Source organism: Miniopterus natalensis, chromosome 18 (assembly GCF_054644295.1).
Source record: "Miniopterus natalensis isolate mMinNat1 chromosome 18, mMinNat1.hap1, whole genome shotgun sequence".
Taxonomy (NCBI): Eukaryota; Metazoa; Chordata; class Mammalia; order Chiroptera; family Miniopteridae; genus Miniopterus; species Miniopterus natalensis.
Window position 1 is genome coordinate 7,015,885 of NC_142098.1, and position 8,598 is coordinate 7,024,482.

Below are 8,598 nucleotides of genomic sequence, written 5' to 3' on the forward strand. Positions count from 1 at the left end.
ATTCTGGCGCCGAGTGCACGTAATATACAAAGGAAAAGAATTGGGGCTTTAATTTAGAATTGGGACAAAAGGCCCAGACACATGTGTCTCCGTGAGATGTTTGGGTGGCGGTGGGGTGGGCAGGGAGTGACACCACATGTCATTGGCCAGCGTGCACAGGCCGCTGCTGGACTTTGATTGGGGGACTTGTTCTGATTTTAACAAGTTTGCCAAGAAGACCTTCAGCTGGGCTGCATATGAGGCCCTGCTATTTTTAATATAAATGTAATGTTTTTAAATCCATCAACGGTGTCCTAAACCAGATTTGGTCGTAAGCAGCTGTGCTGAAATTGTAAAATCTCACCCTTGTGTCTGGTTTCACATCTGGTAACTCACAGCTAACAGTTACAACTCTCCAACAGTAATTAAATGTTTTCTTTAAAAGGAAAACACACCCGCAATCATACATGGCAGAATGCATTATTAAAGAAGTATTTTCATTCACAACAACCACCACCGGGAAGAATCCAGCGAGAAGTTTATAGGTAGCTGGGTCCTTTTAGGTACTTTTTCTAAAGGTGTTGATCAAAATAAGTACATGTTACAAACAGCAAAGGCAGTTTGCAACTGGGTGGGTATTGAGTAACATTAAGGGGCCATAATTGCTGGTGAGGAGAATGCCTCCTCTTTGATGTCAACCGTAGCTTTTCTTTTTTGTTTCAGAAAGGAAGGAACTTCAAAAGCCGTAATTTCAGGACAATAAAGTACTCGCATTAATATAGGTACCGGCTTTAACTGTTCTGGAGCTCAGGAAAACCTTCCAGGGTGAAAGCATGTCAGGAGGGAGCGAGAATTAAAGTATTTGTGCATTTCTCTCCACACGGCATTTTAATACACAAATAAGTGGCATCGAGGACACAGATCCCGAAAACAGCCTTAGGAAGCACTGGCACAGGTCACTAGGTGAAAACAGTCCATTCCCTACATTTTGAAATATATGGCTTTATTGTATCATATTATTTTAAATCCACTGATAGGTTCCATTAAATAATGACTTAAAGAGTCCGGGATAACTGGTAGGTTCTAGAACAGATGCTCTATAAATCTAGAGGTAAAATATAGACGGGAGTTTCCCAGTGCTTTTCATTTTTAGGGTAACACCTTCATTTTATAAACCCTTTTACTGAAGTATAACAAACGTAAAGGGGAAAATGCACAAATCGTAATTGTACATAGCTCGATTCATTTTTGAAATTAACTTTTTTCCTGTGCATTTTAAGTGTAGAATTTGGTGGTTTTTAGATTTTCTGAGTTGCACAACCATCCCTCACTCTAGTTTTAGAATCTAACGACTTTCAAGTAGCAAGAACTAAGAGAAAGATCAGGGAAGAAATGCAAGCAGAGTGGGCTCAGGGAGCTAACCCCTGACACCCCGTGGGTGAGCGCTCGGCACCCCGTGGAGGAGCTGAAGGCCATGCCTTTCCGGCTGGTGCCTCATTAGAAGCCCTGGGGACCCCTCTGACCCTCCCAGTCCAGACCCCTAACTTTCCAGGTCGCTGTGCTTCTCCTGAGGCGTGAGGCTAGGTCAGCGGCAAGCTCCGCCACGAGCCCAGCAGCCTCGGAAGACAGCGAAGCCCAATCCCTTTGGAGAGCACGGACCTCAGACATCTGACACCAGACACAAATCACAGGGAGATGCTAGTGACTTCAAAATGGAATTAGCAGGGCTGGACGGTCTGAACGAAAGAGGCCACCTGAATCACCCAGGACTCGGAAATCTCGTCCTGGACAGAAGCAGGGTACCCGTGGGCTTAGCAGAGAAGCAGCTGTTCCTGGGGAGGTGGTGGCTTCCTCAAGTCCCCTCCTTTCTGGGTCCCGTTGCTGCTTCTCTCCACCGGGATGGGAAGTGGGGGGATGTGCACCCCCCAGGAGCCGCTCAGGGGAAGGGGGGTGCAGAGGGGAAGGGAGAGGCTGGCACAGAGGAACACGGCGCTCTGAGCTGCTGGAGCTCCCGGCAGGAAGGCAGGCTCACTCGGCCTGGGCCTGGGGAGGGTTGCTGGGGTCAGGACACCGCCCCACGGAGCTGCCTCCCCGCCGTAGACTTACAGGGGTATCTGCTGACTCAGTGAGCTGCCGCCCTGCCCTGAAGGCCAAGCACACACTCAGGTGTGGACGCCGTGGTCTCCACCGAGGAGACCTCTAGGGTGTGGAGCAGATGGTTTGAGACAAGGTACGGGCCCCGTGCAAACCTCTTGGCGAATCAGGCAGCCGAGCACATCGCCGAGCTCGGGGTGAATCACAGTGAAAGCCCTGGATGGGGGCGTGGGACGTAGTGGACACGACATTGTCAAGAGGTCTGGCTGGTGCTGTGGGATCTGCTCTGACCCCGGGCCAGTTACTTCCTCTCTCTCCAGGCCTCCTTCACTCATCCGAAATTGAAGATTTACCTGACATTCTGTGGCCACACAAGTCTCATTACAAAATGGTGTGAAAAGCCGAGGAATCCAGCCAACGGTGAGCAACCAAAACAATCGCCTCTCCCTTCTGGACCATTGAATTCTCACAGACCCATCTGTCCTTTGAAAAGGAAAACACACCCGGAGACAGGCCAGGCAGCCAGCAGCATCTGGTTTACAATCCTGCCTGAGATGTTCTGCCCACACCTCGGTCCCAAGAAAGACCAAGGAAAGGGAAGCAGCCCTCCCCGGAGGAGGGGGACCGGTCCTTTTCAGAGATCCTTAACCGTGGCCCGTCCAGAGCCAGCTGTCCTTTGAACCCTGCCAGGCAAAGACAATGGCCATGGAGTGGTCATTGAAGTCTCCCCCCTCTTTCTGACGGCAAACATTAACTGCCCTGCAACAGGACCACCTGCAATGTGTTAGTCATTAAAAAGGTCACCGTTACTAAACATTTTAAACTGTGAATAGCTTCAGATTAAATTAGGTGTAAAAAAAGTCATTTCCTCCCTGTGATAAACCCAAACACCTGCAGTAGGGCTCATGTTTACCAGGGACATAAGGGGCCTCTCCCACTCACAGGCCACTTGGGGAATAAATACACAGAGCCGGGCTTGGTCAGCTATCTCTCTGCCCCGTAATAGGATTCCCTGAGCTTGGTGATTGTGTGCTCGGCTCCCCGAGACATGTGACCACTGCCCAGCCGGAATGAAGCCCTTCGTTTGTGCTTGCAGCGCTGCAGTCCCCAACAGGCCGCATGCATTCCCCTGTAGGTAGGTATCCCTCTATGTCTCCTGTTTTATCTCGTTTTAATGCGTTAGAGCGTCCGCAGTGTCAGCCCATCGCCATCACCCTCAATGGCTCGCTGTTTCCCGTCCAGCCAAAGAGAGATGCGGCAGAGTTCGCGCAGACGGCGGGCACCCGGAGGGCACGGGCCTGGTGCCAGGCGTGGTGCTCAGGGTCAGCGTGGAACTTGCCGACTATCCCCCCGCCAACCTCAGGGAGCCTGTGTTACTGTCCCCATTTCACAGATGAACACTCTCGGGCTCTGAGGGGCGAAGTCGCTTGCCTGGGGGAGGCTCATTGCTCCTAGGTGGAAAGTTCAGGAATCGTCTTTCCCTGCCCACACCCGAGCCGAGGCCACCACCGTCTTTCACCAGGTCCACAGCATTCACTCCCCCACGACTCACCCTGCTTCCAGCTTGCCTCCCCCTGATCTGGTCCCCATGGAGCAACTGGAGTGTGACTCTGAAGATTCAAATTGGATCACGTCACTCCCTGCATAGCCCCTCCCGTGGATTCTCATTGTAGTTAAATTAAAACCCAGTTCTCCTACCTGATCCTGCCTCTGACCTCTAGTACCCACCACCTCTTCCCTCCCCGCCTTCCTGACACGCAGGCTTTCTCTGCGCCTGGGCACGCTCGGAAGGCTCTTCCCCAGATGCGTGCGTGTGTGTGTGTGTGTGTGTGTGTGTGTGTGACCTGTTCCTTCTACTCGCTCAGGTGTCAGGTGAAATACTGCTCCAGCAGGCCTTCCTCACCATCCAACCTGGACTGTCGCTCAGGCCCTCACCTGTCACCCCTGTGTCTGCATAGAGAGTTCTCGCTATGGCCCATCCTCTCCTCCGCTGGGTAACACCACTGTGGGAATGCATCTTGTTCTCTGCCGCACCCAAGGCCCGCATGGCGCCTTTCCTGAGCGTGGCGCTTGAATGAAAGAGCGGGCGAGCTGGTGAGTCAGGGAGTTGAACCCAGGTGCCTGTGGCTCCAGAGCTGATCTTCCCGCCGCAGGACAGTGGTTTCTATGGAGCTGGAGCTGGCGCCTGGTACACGAGGAGGAAACACAACGGCTGTTTCTGCCCTGCACTTTCACCTCAACGTGCCCCCTTTAAAAAATTGTTTAATGTGCATGGCTCTGTCTTCAGGTTTGAAATGACTCCAGATGTTATAATTGGCATCCTGAGGGGAGCTCGGGGCCCTCTACATCTACACCCAACCTTACACTCAGCATGTCTGTCCCGTTTTTTATTATCTTCCTTGTGTTATCTCCACAAGGGCCTGTCTCTCCTGCAAACCACAGGCTCCTTTGAAGACATCATCACCCAGCACAGTGCTTTGTATCCAGTTAGTATTAATCAGCCTCTGTTTCATAAAACTAGTTTACTCTATAATCCCTTTCATCTAGAGAGACTGCTTTTCTTATTGTTTCAACATCTCTTTTCTATGTTTCTTTAAAGTTTTCTGTTTTCCATCTGTATCTGCTATAGGGCCACGGTGGATACTCAATAAATATTTGTTGTAACAAAAATAAGGCCCGTCTTGCCACATACATTGTAAAAAAGCATGAGAATTTGAGAGATGTGCTGAGTTCGTCACCTTTCCCAGTCCAGAAGACACGTGCATCCCATGAAAATAACTGGGACTTGCTCAGAAGAACTGAGAATCAGGAGGAAATGACTCCAGTAATAATAATGAAAGACAATTTCCCTGAACTTTTTTTCTAACAGCTTGTTAGAAATTTTGTTTGTCAGAAGAGAAAATTTGTTCCAGTGTTAAATGACCAATAAACAATGTTTCAAAAATGAATTTCTAACCCACCCAGCATGGCTCAGCGATTGAGCATCGATCTAGGATCCAGCAGATCACGGTTTGATTCCCAGTCAGGGCACATGCCCGGGTTGCAGGCTCGATCCCCAGTAAAGAGCGTGCAGGAGGCAGCTGATCAATGACTGTCTCATCATTGATGTTTCTATCTCTCTCTCTCTCTCCTTTCCTCTCTCTGAAATCAATAAAGATATATATATTTTTTAAATGAATTTCTATTAATCAAAAAATAGCAGAATAAAACTGCAGTAGGTCCCTACAATGACATATTATTCATTTCTTATTTTAAAAATAAGCTAACTCTTTACTTATTGAGCTAAAAGGATTTCCATGTCATATTGTTAAATGGAAAAGAATAAGTTACCTAGAACACAGTGTGTTATATATGAGCCTACTTGTGTCTATAAAAATGTGTCTATAAGTGTGTGTTTACTTGCATGGGCATGGAGAAAGGTGTGGAAGGATGCACACCAGGCTGTTAAAGTCTGTCGTCAAATAGAAGGGTTGGGGGAGAAGGCAGTCATTGACTTTTTCTTTATACGTATTTATACTGCTTCACTCTTTACAATGAGTACTGCTTTTGAATAAAAATGTATTAGAAAAATAAAGATTAAAATAACGTGCAATGCTTTTCCTGGAATAGGGCATATATCCCAGCTGAATAATAACCTTCAGAGTGTTCAGTGACTAGTGAGTTAACTTTCTCTTCTTGCTCGATGTCCCTGGTGAGCTCATCTCTTGCTCACAAATCCAGTTATCAAGAATAAATGGCAGGCTGCTGGGAACTGACCCTAAGGACATATCCAAGGAGAGGGCTCAGAGAAAGCTCTCTCTTTGGGGTTATTTATCACACTGCTATTTCATAAGACCGTAATATTGGTGACAACCTAAACGCCCTGCAATAGGGGAAGAGCTAAATAAATTATGATACATTCGCTTGGAAATATTAGGAACCACTAAGTTTGAGGTATCCAACACTTTGTAGTACACTGGAAAGTGCTTACATTTTAATGTTAACCAAAAAGCACAGTACACAAAATTATCAGAATTTTGAATAATCAGAAAAAGACAAGCTAAAAAGAGACACACCCAACAGGCTGAAGTGACTCACAGGGACACTTAGGGGCAGCCCCCAAGCTCCTACACGCAGCTCATCACAGGAGTATAGCAGTCCCTCTGGGAAAACCACCTTTACACTTGTCTAAATCGTTGGGAGTGTCAGTCCTAGAGTTATATGTCAGCTTAAGATCATTTAAGAGGATGGGGCTCTGGCCAGTATTTTCAAATAGCCTGAGAGCATCACCATCTTTTTTTTTCTCTTCTTTCTGCCAATTGCACTGCAAGAGAGAATTCCATGTATCTCAGAAGATGATAAAAAAAGAGAGAGATGCTTTTTGTTTGTTTTGTAAAATGGTCAGAGTCTTGTGAGATCTCAGTTTTTATTAGTCCTAAACATTATAAGAAAATGGTAATTCTAGTTCAATTTATTGAAAATCCCAAGAGAAAAGTCATTTAAGTGTTACAGAAGAGGTTGGCCTACAGAAAATGGTGGGTAGGCCACTAGCCTGGAGTCAGGATGTCTTATATTCATTAGTTCATCCATCCATCCATCCATCCATCCATCCATCCATCCATCCATCCATCCATCCATCCTGTTGTGTGTAAGCTTGTTAAAGGAACCTGGCCCCTGCTCTCAGGCAGCTCAAGCAACAGTAAATAGCCAAGGACATAACCAGTATATTAAGAACTGTGATTAAAAAGGTGATAATGGAGTATGAAGGAGAAAATCTCTGATTCTTCTTAAGACAGTCGGCTGGACCCTGAAGCAGAGGCACCCTTGAGCAACCCGGGCCCCAGTGTGCTGGCTGTTAGGGGGCAGGACAGTGCGGTGTTAAAAACATGATTTTGGAGTCCGGCTCAAGTTCCAGCTCCACCAGAAGTGTGGGGCGTGGGGCAAGTTATTAACCTCATAGAGTGATTTCCTCATCAGTATAAAAAGATAACATCACAGGCCTCCTAAGGCAAGTGTTAGAATTCCAGACGTTGCCCAGCGCAGCGCCTGGCACGCAATTCCAGATGAACGGCAGCTGTGCCCTGTGAAGTAGCAGCTTCGCGGCCTCAGTCCCCTTGGCCAGAACAAGGCAGAGGGCCGATGCCGGTGAGGAGTGCCGTTCGTGTGCGGCTTCAGGCACTGGGCTGTGACCTGCGGGGCGCGCAGCTAGGCTCCTAGGCATTCCGGCCTGTTGCTGTTAACCATTTCTCCGGAACCGCCCCAGCGCCCCGCTCCTCGGTGCCTTCTGTCAGAGGGCTGCGGCTGTGTGAACCGAGGGGCCTGCCCCGCGTGGGAGCCGCTCTGCCCTGCCCTGGCCTGGGACAAATTAAAAGGAGGTTGTGGGGCTTCTCCCCCGCCCCCAGGGGCCCCTCGGGCGAGGGCTTCTGCACAGCATTGTGGTTTGGGCTGTCATCACCACCGAGCACTCATTTCTCAGCCGACGCCCTGTGTCAGCGCTCACCCTGGCAGGGCACCCTGGGGGGGGATGCCTGCAGGGCCGTGAGAAGCAGGGCGACACTCTGCACCGGGGGACAAGGGAATGAGAGGGCAGTGTGGCTGGGCGGGGCGGGCTGGGGACGGCGGGGGACAGCGGGCCCTTTAGAAACCAGGCACCGAAAGCGCAACATTAAGATTCCTCCTTTGCTCTCCAGAACTGCGTGAGGCTCCTTCTGCGGCACTGAAGAGCCTTGGATGGCGTTTTACAGGTATCCCTGCTTTTAAAAAGTTTCTGTCAAGCCACTTTGCTTCTACAAAAGACCTACATTAATTAGTACCTGGTTTTGTTAACGGAAACTCTGGAGAGGATTTTTGCTTTTTGAAAAGAGGCAAAAATAGTGTTGAGCGCTTGTTTTGGGGCGAGGTGTCCGGAGGGAGAATGCACCCCGGGCAGCGAGAGAGGCTCTGCTTTTACTGTGTGTTAGTGTTATTTGGGGGCTTATGTGCTATTTGTTATTATTTGGTAGGTTATTGTGGGGGTCTGGAACACTCCACATTTTTCCCATATAAATTATTGGGAATTTTATTCCACTTCATTTTAGGAAAGGCGTCGCAGGAAGGCTCTGCTTTCGGCGCCGAGGGAAACCTGCCTTCTAAAGCACCTACTGAGTTCTAGTTAGTGTAGTGTGTTAACCTTGAAAAACAGACCATCCATGCGCATGACAATTATGAAAGCCCGTCTTCCCTGAGTCTTAAATTTCTGAATTACTGCTTTAATCACATACCATTATCATGTCCATTTCACAGGTGAGAAAACCGAGAGGCAGAGAGATGAGGGGTTTATCTAAGTTTGCACAACCAACAGGAGTTGGAGCAGGGTTCAGCTTCTGGCAGCGAGGGGGTTCTGAGCCTGAAGACCTCACCTCTGTGCTGTGCTACCTCACAGTGAAAACACCTAAATAAAGAGCGAGTGTTGGGTCAATGTGGCCTCGAAGGAGCCCCTGCAGCCAGCTCAGGTCCCAATTGGAGGACTGATGGTCTCCTGGATATTTCCTCACTAACTGTGGGGGG